Source organism: Dromiciops gliroides, chromosome 1 (assembly GCF_019393635.1).
Source record: "Dromiciops gliroides isolate mDroGli1 chromosome 1, mDroGli1.pri, whole genome shotgun sequence".
Classification (NCBI taxonomy): domain Eukaryota; kingdom Metazoa; phylum Chordata; class Mammalia; order Microbiotheria; family Microbiotheriidae; genus Dromiciops; species Dromiciops gliroides.
In genome coordinates this window covers 480,105,038-480,124,404 of record NC_057861.1, presented here as the reverse complement: position 1 = coordinate 480,124,404, position 19,367 = coordinate 480,105,038, and positions in this window count along the sequence as shown.

The following is a 19,367-nucleotide window of genomic DNA, read 5'->3' as shown; positions in this document are numbered from 1 at the left end:
ATAAATTGCTGGTTTTCCCCTCACTTACTGAACATCACAAGGGGACCTTTAGGTGGGAAGTGATGATGGAGTAATTATTGGAGAAATGGAAGGTAAGAATTTCTCTTTGCCAGGATTAGCCATTCCACTTAAGCCCTTGATTTTGTTGCCTCCTGTCATTCCCTCTTTTCTTTCAAGTTTATCTAACTTGATTCATTGCTCTCTTCCCTTTTACCTAGCCTTAAAAACAAACAAATCAACGAAACATAAAATCTTCACTTAATATCCCCTCAAACTATCATTTTACATAACTGAACTTCTAGAATAAATGATTTACATTTATTGCCTCCATTTCCTCACTATTTACCCACTTCTTAACTCCTTGCAATAAAGCTTCTGAGCCTTCTATTTCGTTGAAACTTCTCTATCCATGGATACCAACAATTTCATAAATATGTAAACCAGTTGCACCTTCTATCATTATTCTTCTTGACCTGAGCAATATTTTACTTTCTAGAACAACTCCTCTTTTTGTCTTCCTTGGTTTTCATCACACCGCTCTCTCCTGGTTTTCTTCCTACCTATCTGAATGTACTTTTTGAAGTTAAAAAGTCAACAAGCAATGGGTAAAAATTAATTATATGCCAGGCACTGTACTGGGCTCTGTAAAAACAAAAACAAAAACAATCTCTGTCTTCAAGAAACTCGCAATCTAATGAATTATTTTTTTGAATCACTATCCATGTCCTGTCCCCAAATATGTTCCAGAATAGTCTTGGATACTCTTTTCTTCTTTCTTGACACTCTTTATATTGGTGACCACATCAGCTCCCAGAGGTTCATTTATCATCTCTTTCAGTTGGCTCCCATATCTATATGTCCAGCTGTTATCTCACTCCTGAGCGCTAGTCTGGCATCTTCAACTTACTTATGGACCTAGATATCTTCTAAGCATCTCAAACTCATCATGTCCAAATTGGAACTCATCATTCTTCCCAAACCTACCTCTTCTAATTTCATTATTTCTGTAAAGGGCAACACCATCTTTCTAGTCATTTTAGATTCCCAATCTAAGTTATTCTTGATAATTTGCTTTCACTCAGTCCCCACATCTAGTACTTATTAATTTGAACTCCATGATATTTTGTATCCACTTTCTTCTCTCATTCATGAGATTGCTACCCTCATTCAACCTACCATTACCACTTACCTGGACTTTCGATATCTTTGTCCTCAATCCTTTTCCTCTGACCCATAGACTACATAGCTACTAAAGTGATATTCCTAAAGTACAAGACTGAATATGTCTTTGGTAGCTCCCTACTGCTTTTAGGATGAAATACACACTTAAATGTTTAGTATTTTAAATCTTTCATATTCTGGTTTTGGCCCACAGTCCTACACTTAATGCACATTATTCTCTCTCATGAACTATGCATTATTCCTGTTGAATCGTCCAGCTTGCTATAGACTAATAAAAATAGTCCATGCATGATTACTGTTGTGCAGAAAAACTTTTTCTTTCCCAGGGCTTGTCTTTCTCTTTATTTATTTATTTGGTGAGGCAGTTGGGGTTAAGTGACTTTCCCAGAGTCACACAGCTAGTAAGTGTTAAGTGTCTGAGGCAAAATTTGAACTAAGGTCCTCGTGAATCCAGGGCCGGTGCTTTATCACTGCTCCACCTAGATGCCCCCACTCCTCCTGAATTTTAATGCCACCCCAACCCCACCTTTTATCTGGAATCTTCTATTCCTGGAAACTTACAGACCAGAAACCTATAGTTTCCTAATTGACATGCTTCTGCCTGTGACACAAGGAAGGAAGATAGATATATTTAAGACAGATAGGTGATACAGTGGATAGAGTACTAGGCCTGGAATCTAGAATACTGAGTTCAAACCCAGCCCTTAACCCTTCTTAGCTGTGTGACTGGGCAAGTCACTTATTCTCTTTGCCTCAGATTCCTCATCTGTAAAATGATAGGATTGTAGTAAGAATCAAATTAGATAATTGTAAGTGCTCAGCACATTGCCTCACACATATTAAGCACTATATAAATGTTAATTTTTTTTTTTGAGTAAGACTCTGACCCTTGCTATAATATACCTGTTCCTCTTTGGCTCCCTGAACTATCCTGAAATTTGAAGTAAAGATGGACTCATTGACTCATATATCAAATGGAAAAGAGCTTGCTATAGTGGTGAACAAAGTCCTAGCAATGGCTTTTTTTTTTTTTTTTAAGGTGAGGCAATTGGGGTTAAGTGACTTGCTCAGGGTCACACAGCTAGTAAATGTTAAGTGTCTGAGGCCGGATTTGAACTCAGGCACTCCTGACTCCAGGGCCACTGTGCCATCTAGCTGCCCCTACTGCGCCACCTAGCAATGGCTTCTTAAAAAAAAAAAAAAAAAGGTATTTTGTAGGGAAATAGCTTCTTAAAACACCAGCATGGGCTCTCTCTGTCTTGGCCTATGTATCATCTTGCCAGGGGCAAAGATATCAGCTAACATTTCTTATTAACTTGCTTTTACTGACTTTGGAGGAATCAGTGCTAGGTTGAAATCCTACTTCAGACAATAACTAGGTGTATGTTTCTGGGCAGCTCACTTATTTCTATGGCTCATTTTCCTCACCTGTAAAATGAGAACACTGGACTTGATGGCCTTTAAAGTTTCACTCAATTCCAAATCTATGATTTTGTAATTAGGATAGTAGTGGTGGTGATGGTGGTGGTGGTGGTGATGGTGGTGGTGGTGGTGATGGTGGTGGTGGTGGTGATGGTGGTAGTGGTGGGGGTGGTGGTAGTGGTAGTGGCGGAGGTGGTGGTAGTGGGGTGTTTGGCTTCTTTAAATTTCCAAGTGTCATTATTGATATAATTTGGAAAACATATACTACCCTATTACTTTTCTCTTGTTATCTCTTCAAAAGTGCATGAGAGGGGCAGCTAGATGGCGCAGTGGATGGAGCACTGGCCCTGGAGTCAGGAGTACCTGAGTTCAAATCTGGCCTCAGACACTTAACACTTAACTAGCTGTGTGACCCTGGGCAAGTCACTTAACCCCAATTGCCTCACTAAAAAAACCCAAAACAACAACAACAAAAATAGTGCACGAGAGTGCCTGTCTTCCCATAGTCATTCTAGCTTAGATTATTTCTGTTTATCTTTGTCATTTGGATAGGTATGAAATGAAATTTCAGAGATATTTTAATTTGCATTTTTATTGGTATTAGCATTTTATATAATTGTTACTAGTGTGGGGGCCAAATTTTAATTGGGGAAAGTTAACTAGGCAGCTCATCACAATATTGGGGCAAGGAAGGAGATTGACAGCCTCTTTCAAAAACAGAACAGGGTTTATTAACAAGAAGAAACTTAAAAAACACAAGCAAGATTAGTAGAATCAAGGGAAAGGAAAAAAAGAATGGGGGAAAAGGAAACAATACAACCTGAATCACACACCACCACAGGGCTCAGCTGAACACATGGCTGTGTCCTGTCTCTTTCTGGCTCTAAGGCCAGAATGGCGAAACTCCTCCCTTCTCCTTCCCAGTAGACCCCAGGCTGTCCACACCTCCCCCCCCCAAGCTAATTGGCTGGCAGCTCTGACTGACAGTCACATGACTGCCCTCACTGGGCTTCAAGTCATTATAATTTTGCCAAGTCCATGTAGATATTGGTGAGTGGTAATGATGTGAGCTGCCAGTGCCATGGTGACAGCTACAACCAGTGGGTGGAGCACTGCGCCATTGCGGAGGTGTGGAACCTGAGCCCTGGACCAGTTTGTGCTCCAGGGTTTTTTAAAATTCTAGCCAAAAGATGTGGTCATAAAAACCTCAAATCACAATTAGTTCTTTACATTCCCCCCTTTGTTTCATCAAGCTACATGGGCTGTTACCTTGATGAAACAATAAATAATAATCAATAAATAAAAAATAACAGAATATTATAACCTATGCTAACAAACACTATACTAATAACAATATATGAAAGGGAAAATACATATTACAGATGATGTATATAGTAAGAGAAGGAAAAATAATGTTCATTTAGAGTCCTTGAAATCTTGTCTTTGTTGAGTGTTAGGGTGCTATCAGGGGGTCTGAGTTCTGGATCCTGTTTGTCTCTGGATACTTTTACTTCTTTAGCTGTTGAACTGCTGAATTTCCACTAATCTTTAGTATAGCATTGTCAATGATCAAATTAAACAGTGAAAGTTCTTCAAAATATAACTCATATAGAACAAATTTAAACTTGATACATATAGCATATTACACTAGTTTGTATTTATTTTTCTAAAAATTGTTCATATCCTTTGGCTACATATCTATTGAGAAATGTTTACTCATATAATTCTGTCAAATCCTTGTATTTAGCTCAGATAACAGATTTTTATCAGAGAATTTTGATGTAAAACAAATTTGACAGTTTATTTTTTTTATTCTAGCTTAATTGATTTTGTTCTTGCAAAAGCTTAATCTTATTTTAATAAAATTTTATTGATATATTTATTTTACATCATCTTTATTTCCCATATATCACTCTTCCATGCCCTGCTACCTTGTGATCTATCCTTCAAAACAAAATGTTACAAAGAAAGAGAAAATAGATATGTAATCAAAAGTAACCATTCACATTAATTGGGTCTGACAATATGTTCTATGTTCCATTGCCATAGTCTTGAGCCTCTGCAAAGAAAAGAGGGCGCTAGGGGAAGCTAGGTGGCTCAGTGGATAGAGCACTGGCCCTGGAGTCAGGAGGACCTGAGTTCAAATCCAGCCTCAGGCACTTAACACTTAATAGCTGTGTGACCCTGGACAAGTCACTTAACTCCAATTGCCTGAAGAAGAAGAACAAGAAGAAGAAGAAGAAGAAGAAGAAGAAGAAGAAGAAGAAGAAGAAGAAGAAGAAGAAGAAGAAGAAGAAGAAGAAGAAGAAAGGGAGCTGATTTTTCTTATTTCTTTAGAGTTAAACTTGGTCATTATAATCTCAATTTCTTTTTATTTTATTTTACTTTGGATTTTCTGTGTCCATTTTTATGGCTCTAGTGTATGTTGTTTCCCTCATCGTGCTTACCATAATCTGAATGGAATTATATAAATATTCCCATGCTGGCTCTCTGGATTCTTTTTTATTCATCAATTCCATCAGGCTGACTTACATCCCTGTAACAAAAATTTGTCTTTGTTGCTGTTTTTGAGTCATGTCTGACTCTTCATGGCCCTTTATGAGGGTTTTTTTTTTTGGCAAAGATACTGGAGATTTGAACTCAAGCAGATGAGTCTTTCTTACTCCAGGTCTTGCACTTTATCCACTGAGACACCTAGCAGTGTCACAGGGAAAAAAAATTCTGGGCCTAGAATCAGAAAGAACTGAGTTCAAATCTGGTCTCATTTACTTACTATCTGTGTGACCTTGGGCAAATCACTTAATTTTGCCTTAATTTATTCATCTGTAAAATGAGTTGGAGAGGGAAATGGCAAACCACTCCAGTATCTTTGGTAAGAAAACCCCAAATGGGGTCCCAAAGAGTCAGACACCACTGAAATGATTGAAGAACAAAATCAAAATGTGTTCAGTCATTCCCTAAGTGATAGGCACCTAGTTCTAATTCTTTTCTACCACAGTGCAACTTTGAATATTTTGGTATATATGGAACCTTTTCCTTTGTTTTTGATCTCCTTGGGATCTGTGCCTAGAGGTAGGCTTTCTAGTTCAAAATGTATAGACATTTTACTCACATTTTTGGGGGGGGCAGGGCAGGGCAATGAGGGTTAAGTGACTTGCCCAGAGTCACACAGCTAGTGTCAAGTGTCTGAAGCTGGATTTGAATTCAGGTCCTCCTGAGTCCAGGACCAGTGCTTTATCCACTGTGCCACCTAGCTGCCCCCATTTTGGTCACATTTTTTTGTTTGTTTTTGTTCTTTTTGCAGGGCAATGAGGGTTAAGTGACTTGCCCAGGGTCACACAGCTAGTAAATGTCAGAATAAATGACTAATTTGTGCACATGGAAGTAGAGTACATTCACTAGCCTAAAGTATTCCACCCCATCAGTAGCAGCTGATATCAAGAAAACATGGTACTTCAGCTTGTGAATTTTGCAGAAATCACCCTCTGAACCACATGGGTGCTATAACTAGTTTTTAGATTGACTGTCCTTGCTGTAAAGTGCTTTCTACCAGCTTGTGTGTACAGTCCTTTCTGATGATTCAGTTTGCAACTCCTCCACACCTTCTTTTAAGCAATAGATTATAGGGTTTTGTTTTCTTATCTAATCTGTCACTATTTTTCTTTTTATTGGACTGTTTAATCCATTCATATTTAAAGTTATGAATTAGATTAAAATCTGTAGTAATTTTTAAAGCTTTGATTCCCTGCTCCTTTTCTGCTGTAAACTCAGTATTGTTTCTTCAGGTACTTTAATCTTTTTTGAAAATGTATGCCCTGTTCATATTGACTCTCTTTATCCCATCCTCTGACCTTTGATCCCCTCCTCTCACTTATTACTTCTTTCCCTTTGGGTTTTTGTTTCTTAGTTCCTTCTTTCTCTCCTGCTTTTTATCTAGTTATATAATTCTTCCTCACCTTTTCCACTCTGTTAGTTAAGTAGATTCTCCCTTTTCTCTCTCTCTTCAACTAGTCCTGTTCCATTGTGCCTCACTCCCAGGAGATTGCCAATTTTTGCTGGTGTCAGAGGAGGACACTACCCATGGTAGGGCCTTTCTCCCACCAAGTCCTGATTACGCAGCCCTATCCTCCTTTGATTTCTGTTTTCCCCCATGGGTCCTTGACTCCCACTCCCTCAGATTTCAGTAGCCTAAAGGTCTAACTGCCCCTCCCCCAAAGTAGGATGAGTAGACTTTTTACTTGCTGAAGCCTGCAGGCCACACTCAATGTAAGGTCCCCAACCTTCTTCGAGTATCTCTCTTCACCATAGAAGTAGATCCCCCTCCACTGCCAAACTAACGCCTATTTTTCAATCTCTCCCCCTTCTCTTCACTCAATTTCCTGTAGGTTCTTCTCCTTTTGAAACCATAGAGGCCACTTTTCTTCTCAATGCTATTCTTGATTTGACCTTGGCATAATCACATACTCCTTTCAAACCCCCTTATACCTTCTGCCTTTCAAGTACCCTCTCACGTTGTAATGTAGTTCCACAAAACAAACAAGCAAACAAAAAATCCTATTCACTTATGGACAAGGTTGTAGGGTGATGTGGGGTGGATTTAATTGGTCAAATTGATCATGAGGCATCCAAAAGAATAAACACTCAGTGGCTCAGTTTCCCCAAGTTTTTATTGAAATACTGTGGTGACCACAGGGAGACACCAAGGAAATAAGTTTCTTGAAAAGGGAGAGGAAAATGGTTATATTTATGGTAAAAATTATCTTAATCTTCTCCTTAAGGAGATACATGAAAGGTCTTATCCTAATTTGGATTTCCTGGGGTCCTAAGACAACCTCTGATGTGGGTACCTTTTTCCTTGGTGGTGTGTTTTTGGAGTTTACCCTTCATAAGGAAAACCTAGGGACACATTTGGTCCTTTCTGCATGTATTCCTAAAGACATGCTTAAACTTGTCAGATCCAGAGGGTCTCTGTGTTTAGGATCTCTCTTTGCTTAGATCTGGTTTCAAAGTGTCCTGTCATCTAGGAATATTAATGGCTATTAATGGTTAATGTCTCTGTTGATAGTAAGGGTTGATAGGGACAAACCCTCTTGTTTACAGTAAGAACAGAAACCTTAGTTTCTCTGTTACCCTTTTAGGTACCATTGATAAGGACTCAAGCCTCTGTTTATCTGTTAACCCTTTTTTACCTCCTCCATCAAGCAGGTTCTGTCTATAATGTTCTCTGCCTCTTTGTTACCTCTTCCAGATTTCTGCCTTTACCCCTGTCTTCTTTTGTACATTTAGAAAGAAGTCTCTCAGTAGTTTCTTTATTGGCACTCTAGTACTGTTACTGTTCTTGCCTGCTACATTTACTAACTTCTCCAGCATTTTTTGTTGTTCGGAGGTATTTGATAAACAAATAATCTCTTCAATATTCATTTGCTTTCTAAAAATGTTTCAAACTTCTCTTTATTTTGAATGTCCATCTTTTGTCATGTATAGTTCTACTCAGATTTTCAGGGTACATCCTGTGTTACATTGTTCTTTAGAAAACATTATTCTAATCCTTCTTATGTTTTCTAGTGGTACAAAAATAGGCGGGGGGGTTTGCCTTTGTATTTGAAAGCCTTTCTCATGATCATTTGCAGAACCTATTATTTCTGAATTAAATTGTTAAATGTAAACACTATGTGTCTTGGAGTTTGCAGTCTTTTCTTTTCTTTTTTTTGGAGGCAATCTATGAATTCTTTTAATTGGTATTTTGTTGCCTATGTTCAGAAATTCTGAGTTATTTTCTTCTATTATTCCCTTCTTTATGGTGTTAAGATTTTTTTTGTCCTGTTCTATACTTCTGAGAGATTTATGATCCTTAAGTTGGCTCTTCACATCCTGTCTTGAGATCATTATGTTTTGCTTGCATACTAAGCATATTTTCCTTTAATGTTATTTTCAAAAATTCTCTTCTGCTAGATTGTGCTTTACTTATGTGTATTGTAATTCCCAATCTATTTTTCTCTTTTCTGTTTCTTGAGGCTCACCATAGCAGATTCCAGTTTTTCTATTCTGCTCATTATTTTTGCTGCATAAGACAGAAATTCTGGTCTCATAATTCTCATTTCTTTTTTGAACCACTCAGGAACAACGTGTTACACTTCTGTGTTATTCTCAAATTCTATATGGTCCCTGTCTCATCAAATTGGATGATTTTCCTTTGTTTTTCAGTATTTATTCACATGTGCTTAAACTCATTTATAAGATCTGGAGATCATTATTTCCTTCTGTTAGACTTTTTCCTGTCAATTATCTGCTTGTATTTTAAGGTTTTTGAGTTTTCTTCTTCCTGAAATCTTTGGTAATTCTAGTCTCTCCCCCCTCCCCTTATTTTCTCCTCTTACTTTTTGACTGTCTACCCTCTGATTCTGGTTTCCTTGGGGCCTAGAAATCAAAGCAATTCAGCCTCTTGGACTAGTCAGTTCATGGTTCAACAACCTAGATCTCTGCCTCCAAGTAATTTTTGGATGATCAGAACTGGCCCCAGCTGGATGCTGTGCTTCTCTCCTCAGGCTCAGTAGAGTACTAACTACCCAGCTCTCCTTCTCCCCCCAACCCTGCACTACTGTCAAAAAGCCAATATGTTTGAGAAAGGATTTGAATACAGGATTCCCTGACTTGAAGCTGATTCTATCCCTTAAGTCATGCTTTGTGGGGAATTGGAAGCGATTGTTCGGCAGTTAGAGCTTTGGAATATTGAGAGAGCACAGAAGAGCTGGTGGTAGAGGTAGGGATCTGGGCAAACCCCTAGGAAACCCCTGTCCTTATCTGGGTGTTTATAAGCCCAGCTAGGTGGCACAGTGGATAGAGTCCTGGGCTTGAAGTGAGGAAGACTCATCATCCTAAATTTAAATCTGGCCTCGTCACTTACTAGCTGTGTGAACCTGGGTAAGCCACTTAGCCTTGTTTGCCTCAGTTTCTTCATCTGTAAAATGAGCTGGAGAAGGAAATGACAAACCACTCTAGTATCTTTGCCAAGAGAATCTCAAATGGGGTCATAAAGAATTGGACACAACTGAAATGACTGAACAACAACAAAGGTGTTTTTTTATCTCGCAAACTTCTAGCTGGGTTGGTTGGATCATATGACAGTGTTCTTAAGTAGATTCTCTATGTAGCCACACTTTGAAATCCTCCAAATTAGGCAATGATCTTAGTAACAAGTACTATTAATTTCAGAAAGGGCTGACCACTTTATCAAAGAAGGCTTTGAATTTTCCCTATCGAACCCCTGATGATGACACAGCAAAAAAGCAAATAAAAAGCAGAAGAGAAAATTAGCCATTATACCTTGCAAAAGATGGACAATATCTTTCTGAGTCAAAACATGACAACATTGGAGATTGGAAGGAATGGAAGAAGGGCTCCTCTGCAGAGACAAATAATGAGAAGCAGGTGGGAATGTTATGGAGGGAACAGGTTGTATGATTCTGCCAACCGGTGGCTCTTTTAGGTCACTAGAATTTATCTCACGGTCATCCTAGGCATGTTTCAGTCCCATGTCATTGAAAGATATTCCTTGGTTTTGTCTTGTTTTTTAGATGCTGTTTTCTTGTTACTGAAAAATTTCTCCCTAACAAGATTAAGGAAGCAAACCAATTTTCTCATTAGCCTTTTTCTTGACCCTTTTCACTTTGTTGGATGAGTAGATAATTCTCTTCATGTTTTTTTTCCTATTCCATAGATAACCACTATTATGGTGCCATAAATAATACCTTACACCTCAAACTCTATGTGTATAATAAATATAGTATAATAGAACACCATATGATATATGATATGATATAATGTAATATAGTATACTACAATACAACATAATATAACAATATAATATGTTACATCATAGCATATATCATATGCATCAGTATGCAGGAGTTGACTCATAGAGCTCATTGTTTAATTTTCAGTGTGAGCATTTTCACCTTGAAAATCAGCAAATGCTACAAATCAAGACTTGATTTATTAGTTTGCTGTTTAAACTTTTGATGGATTAATGTTAATAATGTAGATCAAACTTAAAAGTGTGTCATACTAGTGGTTTTTTTCTTCTGGAAAACTACTTGTTAAATGTTTACCAGCATGTCCCTGATTATTTTTATCCTAAGAAGGAACTTGCCTGACCCAACCTTGAAATGGTCTTTATAGCACTTGTGGACCTTGCTCAGCATAACACTGACACAAAAGTTTGGAATATGCTTACCCCAGGGAGTAGACAAATTTTGATTGCAAGATCAAACCATATCTAATTGGATTTTGAAACATTTAAAACACTCAGAATTCCAAAAAGCCAGACTCTAGGATGAGAGAAACTGGAGAGGAGTGACTTGATTGCAGAACCTTTGGATTTACCTCAGAATTGGGATTTTGCAGGATTTCATAACGTAATTTCTATGAACTGCTTGTCTCTGAAGTTACCAGTTCACCAATTTCCCAGTTTTCAATGACTGCACTTCAACAGTATAAGTTCTGTCTCTTTGAATAGGTTAATATTTCCCATATTTCTTCATTTTGCCACATTAGTAAAGACATTTTACACTAATTATTCGTTTTAAGTAACATTTTTGTTGTATATTTGTATACTGGTTTACCCATAAAGGGCTATTAAGACATAACTTTAGTTTCATCTAAATTAAAGTAGGGATAATAATAGCTTATTTGAAATGGTTGAGATCTACATATATAATACATCCTTATTATCATGAGGACTTTTAAGAAGACATATGGAAACACTTTCTTATCCTTATAATTACATAGTGTTTGTAGTGAGAAAAAAATTGAATGTGATTGGTTTAAAAACATGCCAATTCAACATTTTGGGGCAAACCAGTACTTTTGCTGGTGAAGATAATAAATTTTATGTTTATGAAAGCACACATTTCAATCAAATGAACATAACATATTTTAGATTTTTTTTTTATCCTGAAGCATTCTTAGTTTAAAATTACTTTAAGCCTCGTATTTTGTTTTGTTTTAGACTGGTATGAATTACTTTAAGTTAAGGGAATCTGGTAGCAGGTAAGATGGTTGATATAGTTTTATTATTATATCTTTATATTATGATTACAGAATTCTTAATTTTAACCATAAGCATGTTCTTGTTGCTATATTTTGGCAAAATTCACTGGAGCTTGGAGATAAATGGAATTGGGAATAATGTGTTGTTTTTTTCTAAGCAGCCTGAATCCTGCCAAAGAGTAAATAGAAGTATTCCTTTTCTATTGTTAGAAGTATCCTGAGCTCTAAAAAGCATAAATGTAATCCTCTTTTTTGTAGAATAAAATTAAATGTTTTCTTGTAAGAAATAAAAAAGATGGCTGTAATGATGCAATAATATTGATACAGGCTAAATGAGAAAACCATGCAAAAGACTGTACTTGTAAAATTGTTACCTGGGAGCTGTGTTTCTTAACCTGTGACTTTGGAAGAACCTATAGATGTCAGAGGAAAATTGCTAATGGATTCAAACAATGACATTTGTCATTAAAAAGTCACTTCACAATAAATAGGTTTGGAATTCATTGAGTCCTCTGGCTCTGTGTCACACTCACTGACTCTGTGACAACCTTCATTTCCTACTTAGCAAATCGAAGCTCCGTAGCTAGAGCCCCAGGAAGTTGTTAAAGCAATTAAAGGCTTCTGTCTCTCAGCACATTGCACGGTTACCATAGTATCCTCTGCCTCCAAGTCTTTACTGATGATGTCAGTATGCATACAGGGGTTATTCAGAGCAGCTACAACAGGATGATTCACCCCTCACCAAAGATCATAAGCCCCTCTCCATTTGTTGAAGCTTCTAGTATTATTTTAGACGTTTCCAGTAATGGAAGGTAAGTAATTTGTGTTGTTAAATGCTTGTTCAAATTGTTTTAGGTACATAGATTTTTTTCTGCCTTTCTTATATGCATCTTTAGCTGAATTTACAGTATGTGGGGGGATTTCAACCAGTTACCTAGAAGAGATTTGTGGGGTAATCTTAATTAAAGCTTTTATTAGGCAGGTTTATAAAAAAAATACCTGTGAATGCATAATGAAAATCCTGCAGTCAAAATTATCAACTAGGCCAATAGTACAGTAGTAAACAGCAATAGAAAAGTAAGTGAAGCTTTCTATTTTTACTGTTTTGAATATATACACATATCCATATATACCTCCTAATCTTATTTGATAGATGCTTTGGCAAGTAATAAGGAACATTTTAAAATATATGACATGTATATGCTATGTTTTAGTTACATAAACATTTGAAAAAGCTACAGTATTATGAAGAGAGGTATGGTGTAGTGGTTAGGGAGCTAGCCTTAGAGGCAAGAAGTCAAGAAGGCTTGTGTTCAAGTCTTGACTCTGACCCTGACTAGCTGAATGATCATGGCCAAGTCATTTAATCTCAGTGTCCCCAGACACCTTCTAAGCCTATGAGTTATAGTTAAATTGCTAGTATACATTGGGGGATGAATTTTTTAATCATTCCCTATGCTGATGAAATCAGATTCAGACTTTCCCCTTTCCCTCCCTCCCCCACCACCCAGGCAATAAAAAGGAAGGAAGGAAGGAAGAAAGGAAGGAAGGAAAGGAGAAGGAAGGAAGGATGGAAGAAAGGAAAGAAGGAAAAAAGAAAATCCCAATAATATTATGGGAAAGTATTAGTGGGGGAATGAACTCTGATAGTTACATGTTATGGGTATAGATAAGAGAACTTCAACAAATTTAGAAAATGTAAAGAAAAGAAGACAAAGAATATATGTTAGATAGCAAACCCCTCAATGTTTAAAATCAGAGACCTATGACATCTCTTTGTTCATTATCTGGGTATATTATTGTGCAAGTTGTTTGGATTAATGACTATAAGAAGTTGAAAATTCTGGCTGCTTTGCTCCATTTTAACTTTTTATTGTCTTGTTTTGGCAGTTAAGATTACCCTATAATTATAACATTAAATTTACAAAATTACAATATCCACAAAGCATCTATTTCACCATGTATATTTTTAAAGGATGCTAGCTTTAGAAAGAGGAATTTGTATCTCAAAATCATTTTGTTATTGAACAGCTATCTCATAGAGGTATGTAATTGAACTTTTCTTTAGAATTTAATATTTGTTTTTCATTTTTTTTCTTTTGAAATATTTCCTATCAAAAGTCAGTGTATAACAGATTTTTTGGCTTGGCCCTCTAAGAGTATATTTTGCACTATTCTCCCTTCTCTGAGCTTTTCTATGTATGTCTATCAGAATTAATCAGTTCGACAAGATTAATTGTGTTTGTTTCTTTTTATTGATTTATAAAGAACAATCATAATGTCTTACAAATAATGTTTCACTAAATATTATAGTTTTGGTTTTAAGTAATGGTACAGGGCAGTTATCAATTTTGGCATAATATTTGCTAGAAAAGAAGAATCAAAATAGAATGAGATGAAGATTTTATCCCTTCCTATGCTTGAAGACTAATGCAAGCTGGGAATAAATAAATAGCTTTGTCAATTTGGTCTACAATTCTCTATGGAAATGTTGATTAGCAATTGCATTTTGGTATTTAAATATGTGTAGTATTCTGGAATTATGGCTTGTCTTCCTACAATTAAACCATGCAGAGGTTTTACCTGATAGCAGAGTAATTGACACATTATATGCTTTATGAGCATGCTGATAGGTTTTCATAAAGAATTTCAGTTTGGGGAAAGATGAGAAAGATACTAAAATCAAGTATTTTAATTACATTGTGACAATGGTAATTTCTATTGAAATAAAAATTATATCAACTTAAATTTATTCCTTAAAATTTTTTTCTCTTACAAATATTAAAGGGCATATGATAATTTTTACAAGTCTCTCCTTTTTTGGGTATCATTGTGCTATGTCCTGGATATATTTGTCTTAATAAAGTAAGACTGTTAAGTCATAAGTAGAACAGAGAAAACATGATGTCACAACTTAAAATATCATAAATAATATCTCCCTTCCCAAAGATTTTAAAGAATGTGATGTTGATTAATTTATTAAGGCCTACGCTTAAAGAAATTCAACCATAGTATAGATAACATTTTTGCTCTGTAATTATACACCCTTATTTTGGGGAAAGGAACAGGATCATGTCACTGCTGTTTACAATCCTTCAGTGTCTCATCATTGCCTCCTACAAGGTCAAGTTCAAGCTCAATCTGACAAAGTTGGGGAATAAGCATCTGTATAGCACCTGCTATATGTCAGGCCCTGTGTTAAGTGCTTTTTACAAATACTATCATCCCTTTGATCTTCACAACAACCTGAGAGGTATGTTATTATTATCTCCATTTTACAGTAGAGGAAACTGAGTCAAACAGGAGTTAAGTGACTTTCTCAGGATCCCCACATCTAGCACAATTTCTCAAGATCATTTTAAACTCAGATCTCCTGACTCCAGGCCCAGAGCTCTGTCCTCTGTATCACCTAGCTGCCTTTAAAAATAACTTCAGGGCAGCTAGGTGGTGCAATGGATAAAGCACTGGCTCTGGATTCAGGAGGACCTGGGTTCAAATCTGGCCTCAGACACTTGATACTAGCTTTGTGACCCTGAGCAAGTTCACTTAACCCTCATTGACCCTCCAAAAGAAAAGTGTTTTCTCTAAAAACATAACTTCATACTTGTTAATTTCTCATATCTAACATAAGCGGGGCAGCTAGGTGGCACAGTGGATAGAGTACCAGCCCTGGAGTCAGGAGTACCTGAGTTCAAATCCAGCCTCAGACACTTAACACTTACTTAGCTGTGTGACCCTGGGAAAGTCACTTAACCCCAATTGCCTCACTAAAAAAAAAATAAAAAAAATAACATAAGCAAGAACAGTCATTGGAGCTATCTTCTCCAGTTTCCCTATCTCTGAAACGAGAGTAATAATACCACCTAGTTCCAAAGATTGTTGTGAGGTTAAATTGTAAAGAGAAGCATTGTAAAACATTTTTGCCAACCTTAAAGCACTACATAATGCTGACTGTCATCATGATCATCATCAATATGTAGTTCATCCTGGTAGCATAGTTGCAAGACTCCCACTAGCTACATTCAGCAGCATGTGACTAGGAGCGGAGGTGGCAGATGGTAGATATATAGGCAGGATTGAAACCATCCCTTTTTAGCTCTTATACCTTAATTATCACATTTTTTGATTGTCAGAAAATCAGATTTAGAGGTGAACAGGATCTTTATGTCTCCTTGAATTAATCAGAGATATTATGTGAGTGAGTCAGTCACACTGAGCAGTTTCTATATAAAAGGAAGACATTATCTCAGAACTGGAGGGAGAGATTCTCAGGGTCTGAATTCAACAGGTTGGTACCATCATGGTATTTACAGGATTTCTTTGAGAACAATAGAAGTGTTGAGTGGTGTCAGAGAAGGGAGATATTGAAGGGAGTTATTAATTATATAGGAATCTTGGAGTAGAAGACCCAGGTCAAAGGAAGTTCTCCCAGAAGATCAGGTCTCTCACTAACTTCCCCTCCTCCTACCTGTTTATTCATAGAAATTTTACTAAAATATAATCTTTCATTACTCAGACATTTCCAGTAAACTGAATTTTGCCTCAGCCACAAATAGGCCAGATGTGAGTGAAAGAGAGATGTAAGTTTAGGCAGAGAGCACACTTTCTTATCTAGGTGTTCATTTTTTTCCTATCTGGCACTTAAAGAGATTCTGACCATCTCAGAACTTTCCAGCTAAGATCAACTCCCCAAAGCTGAAGAAGATGGAGCAAAATAGACCTTAAGGGTCATTCTATAGTCTTCAATGCTTAAAACAAGCTAATCATTATGATAGAATTCTTGCAAGGTTGGGAATTGACAAGGTATGAGTGTCAGTAGGACAAGGAAGAAAGGGATTCTAAAGGATAGTGTTGCATTTACCTGGGTTACTAGGGATCAGAATTTTGAAGGAAGGAGAATCTAGATAGAGCAGCATTGATGGTCTGGTAAAATACTCAAGGTGGAGAGATTTCAGGTCATAGTAAGAATGAAAGATAGGTTTGGGAGGAACAAGATAGAGGAAGAGATAGAATAACAGGAGGTTGTTGATCTGCTAAAGGAATTTTCTGAAGTGGACTCAGGTGAGGGCAAAATCAAAGATGTGACTATGACTGTGTATCTGAAGAGGAAGTCATGGCAATAGAGAAGACAGAAAAGAGAAGTTTGGGGTATATGAGGGAGCATGTATGTTGAAGTCTTTCAGTGTGAGGATGGGGATTAGGGCAAAGAGGAATAATGGGATTCAGGCATTGAACTCCTTGAGAAAGGAATAAATATGTCCAGGTGGTCAGTAATAATCTCACATAGGCTCTGCATTTGGATTGAGTGAACCTAAAATGTAAGAAGGCTGCTAAATGAAGGCAGTAGAAGGAAGTAATAATAATAACAAAAACAATAATAATTAACATACATATATCACTACGTGTAATATAAATATAAATATAAAGCACTGTGCTAAGTGCTTTGCAGTTATATCATCTGATCCTCCCAACAGCTTTAGGAGGTTGGCCCTATTATTATGTCTAGGTGAGGAAGCTGAGGTAAACAGAAGTTAAGTGACTTGCTCAGGGTCACACAGCTAAGAAGTGTCTGAAACCAGATTTGAACTCAGATCTTCCTGACTCCAGGTCGGGCACTTTGAAAGTCTGAAAGTGGCAATAGGGAGCAAGGAATATTCCTACTGTGCTTCCATGTTGTCAGGGGGTATGAGAGATGGTGCAATCGGCACTAGAAGGGAAGACCTGGATTGCACTGTTCATCCTGGTACTGATGAGAAAAGAGAGTAAATGCAAATCAGGTTTCAATCAATCCTGGTTGAAGAGCATTTATTACGCACCTGCTGTGTACCAGGCACTGCTAAATGCTGAGAATACAAAGAAAGGGATAAAACAGTCCCTACTCTCAAGGAGGTCACAATGTTATGCAGGAGACAAAAAGTAACAACTAGGTACAAACAAGATATATGCAGGATAGATTGGAAATCATCACAGAAGGAAGTCAACAATGTTAACAGAGAAGGGGAAAGGCTTCTTACACAAGGTAAGATTTTACCTGGGACTTTAAAGAATCCAGAGAAGCCAGAAAATAGCGATGAAGAAGGATTTCAGGCATGAAGGGACCGGCAGCAAAAATGCATGGAGTCAGAAGGAGTTATCTAACATGGTCAGACCTGTGCTTATGGAAGATTAGTTGGCAACTGAGTTGAGGATGGGTTAGAATTAGGCTTTGAGAAGTCAGAGAGACCAAACAGCAGGCTACTCCAATAGTCTAGTAAGAGGAAAAAGTGGAAATGGCAAAAACCACTTTCAGTATTTTCTAGGCTGTTGGTGACCACTGAAAAGTTTTGTCATGGTGGTACTGAATTGCCTGTTTTTGTAACTCTGCCTATTCCTTCTTGACTTCTTTTGGCTCCTCACCTGTCAATTCACATATGGTAAAGCATTTTAAATGGTTTAAGTTATGTTTAGAATGAATTTGTATTATTGTGAATGGAATTTGAAAAGAATGAGTAGCATACTAAGAGTCAATCGCCATTTCAAGTGACTTGATATTTAGGATTATCTCATTTTAAAGTCATCTTATGGTGAATTCTAGAATAACTGTTTAAGGAGAGACTGTACTGAAAGTTACATGTTTTCATTTGAAAGAAAGCCTAATTGATTTTCCCAGGGCATTGTTAATTGTAACTATCTTCTTTATTGATTTGTGTGATAGCCTCTGTTTCTTCTGTATTGGCAGAAATTTCTCTATTATGTGGTATAAAGTTGTATTTGGGATTTTGCCATTTTTATAATTGTGTCTAAGAAGTGTTCTGCTCAGTGGCTTTTGACATGGAATTTAGATAGAGAGTAGATAATTCTAGATAAAACATTTTCATTGAATCAATTGGAAATTGAGACCTCATCTTCATGACAGCTGGTAATTATAGGATGGAAGTTTTTTTTTTTCTTGAGGTGTTTATGCTGAATTTACTTTCTATGGCATTAATGGCATGAATCATGAGTTAAGCCTGAATTTAATACAGTATTTTCCCTCATTTCTATTTGCCAATGTCTGTTTCAAATTACTCTACTGTTCAGAAAGATACAAAATTTTCAGAAATGTAACATACCTTAATCCCCATAGTATTTTCAAGAGTGTCCTGAATATCTTCTTCAGCAAGTACACATTTGGAAAAAAATTGGCATGATGGTTGGTATTGATCTTGTTTCATATTTTGTAAAAAATAAAGTCATAGGGAAGAATTGGCTCTCTATTAGTGAATTTATTTCAATTTGATAATACTTATAAAGTACCTACTTGCATGATATTGTGCATGTGCAAGTTTCTGAGGTTAGAAAGATGAAAAATTAAAAACATTCTTATCCTCAGGCAGGTGATAATCATGAATATAAACTGATACAAGTTGGTATGTCCACTCTTGAGCATCTCGAATTAGATAATTTCTCTGTGTCTCAAACTCATCAGATCTAAAATGGAATTATCTCTTCCCCCAAAACATCCCTTCTTCCAAACTTCCCTTCTAGTCTTGAGGGTACCACTGTCCTCCCATTCACTGAGGTTTTCAACCTCAGTGTCATTCTCAATTCTTCATTCTTGCTCACCCAACTCTTTTCTTTTCTATCTTCATGATATTTGTGGTATAAACTCCCTTCTCTCCACTCATATAGCCACAACCCTTGTTCAGGCAATGAAGGATAACTTTTATCTGGGGGGAATCAGGGAAGGCGTCATA